The 2,500-nt window shown below is 45.0% G+C and overlaps 1 non-coding gene across 1 annotated transcript; it reads right to left on the bottom strand.

The window, feature by feature from the left end:
* Positions 1–1,040: 1,040 nt before the first annotated feature.
* LOC143306750 (5.8S ribosomal RNA) lies at positions 1,041–1,195 on the bottom strand. Its single transcript, XR_013064066.1, has one exon. It is a non-coding gene; the product is annotated as a 5.8S ribosomal RNA (ribosomal RNA).
* Positions 1,196–2,500: the final 1,305 nt, after the last annotated feature.

The raw sequence follows: 2,500 nt of genomic DNA, 5'->3' as shown, positions 1-2,500 counted from the left end.
CTAAATGTTGAAGCCTCCTAGAGCTTTAAGCCATGCGAGACATTGAAATGCTGTTTTAACGGGAGCATGCATAATTGCTGCAAACATACTTTTATCACAAGTTCTAGCCACGCCACGGAGGCTTCGAAGTTCCTTCACCATTCGCTTTCCTCTCTTTTGTTACACAGTTTCAGACTACGATCAGGGGTACCGAAACGCTGTATTGATTGTAAACAACCATTTTTATCTTGGAGCGGAGCGTTCCTTTACTCGTTAGATTTGTCTTGTCGCGTGTGTATTCGCTTTTTCGACGCTTTTTAACCATTTAACTTGTTTAGCGAAGCTAAACGCACAGACAGACAAAAAAAAAGGAACAGCATCGCGCGTCAAACAGCGACGACCCATCTGAAGCGATCTTTCATTTATACACCGTTTGTAAACAGAGAGATGTATAAAGCGCGGGGAATCATTCGAAACCCTGGGGCTATTCGAGCTTGCATTTCAGCAAATTATCATCTCAAACATTTCACTCGTTTGCTTTTTCTAAATTTATAGGAGAGCTTCTTTCGTTTATTTTTGACACACCTTTCGTAAATATCGTTTCTGGCAACGTCGGGAGCGTGGATTTCTACAAGTGAACAATCGCGCCGATCCGATAACTTCCAGCAGGATGGAGAATCTTTATAGATTATCTTCCGAGAACTCGGTGCTTTCACGGGCGGTCGTTTATAAATTTTAACGAACGACTCGCGCGCCGTGACGCACTTGCGCTAGTTCGAAGAGATATTTCGAAATTTGTTTCTCTCCTTTAACGGCCTGCATTTAGTGTATCGGTTGCGATTTTCGTCACATCGTTTCCACGACAAACGCCGACGAACTGCCCAACTATCGCTCGTACGTTGCGACTCTTTCTTTGTTTATCGTTCATTCATTCTTTCAATTTCGTTCGATAATCCCGCTCCGAAACGTTCTACTTTCGTTGAACGACGGCGAGATGTTTAGAAAGAAATGAATTACTCTTTTTTCGAGAAGCAAACGCAAGCAGTCTTTTGTTAAGAAAACGACCCTCAGCCAGGCGTGGTCCAGGAATTGTATCCGTGGACCGCAATGTGCGTTCGAAATGTCGATGTTCATGTGTCCTGCAGTTCACACGTTGACGCGCAATTAGCTGCGTTCTTCATCGACCCACGAGCCAAGTGATCCACCGTTCAGGGTAATCGTAAAATTTTGTATTTCAAACTCTTTAGATCTTTAGAGTGTTATTTTCATTATTAACACGCATCACATTCGATACCCACATCACTCTCCCACCCGGCGCGTGCGGGAGAGCGAATTCGGGCGTCGCCAACGTATTTGTTTGTTTGTTCGATCGTTGACGACACGATCGCGTCCAAGGACGGAAACCGTCGGAGAAACGCCCAGTGGCACGCTCCTCTCGACGGTCGGGCGTAAAGTACATTTAAAAACCTTGAAAAGTACGAACGCACACAAGGAATGCGAGCGCGCGTCCTGTCGCTGAATCGTGGGTTGCGAGATTCGAACAGACACACGGCCGGCGACGATCGGTCTAACTAATGGACACATAGTTTTTCAAAGACTCGCTATCGTCGCTTCTCAGCCGGTCCGTAAACAACACACATCGATCAGGCGGACGCACGAATCTTACCACGGTGCGTGTTTCGTAGATTCCAGGTTACCCGCAAGTACCTCTCTCTCCCTCTCGAAAGAGGAATCTCGATCCGTCCTTTTTGGACAATGGAGAAATCTTTTTATCGCAACACGGATGGCAAAGAAACAACCAAAGCGTAGGAGCGTGGGGACGAGAGCGACGAAAAGAACGTCGCGAAAACAAAGTTTCGACGGTTGCTCGTTCTAATACATCGTAGTTTCAACTCTCTCAGTTTTAACCACTCCTAGACGCTTCGTAAACTTTTAACAATTCTTCGCCTCCGCGAGTTTCATTTCGAATAGAGCGAACGCAACACGGACCAAAAAAACTCCGGTGATGCCAGATCATTTAGCAAAGATCAGACGGCGGGTCATCTGTATTCCTTTTCTCTCTTTTTTATATCTTTCCATTTAACTAGGGTGTCGCAACGACGGGTACATTTATATATTTATATATATTGTATTTCAATTTTAATGATCCTTCACTTTCGGTTTGTAATAATATGATCCTTCTTTCATTTCGATCCTTCATATTGTAGGTTAACCAACAGAAGTTTGTTTTTTTACGACTTGTATTTTTGTGGTTTGTTTGTTTGTTTCTTACGACTTGTTTGTACCCGATCAAGTAGACGACGACCCATAAGTATAAGTTAGAGAGATAAAGGTCGAGAGACCTCACGCAAGCGTCTTTTACTTCCATTCACATCAGCCAGAGAGAAATGGTCCGGCGTCGTGCTCTTTGGCGCCGTTGGTCGCACAGTTTTTTTGCCGGCGGTTCCGAACGGACGGGAGAAACGCGATGAGTAATCAAAGCGACCTCCGCACGTAACCGTGTCGGTGTAATTTTACCGCA

This window comes from Osmia lignaria, unplaced genomic scaffold (assembly GCF_051020975.1).
Source record: "Osmia lignaria lignaria isolate PbOS001 unplaced genomic scaffold, iyOsmLign1 scaffold0035, whole genome shotgun sequence".
NCBI lineage: Eukaryota > Metazoa > Arthropoda > Insecta > Hymenoptera > Megachilidae > Osmia > Osmia lignaria.
This window is presented reverse-complemented; position numbering and strand designations above follow the sequence as displayed.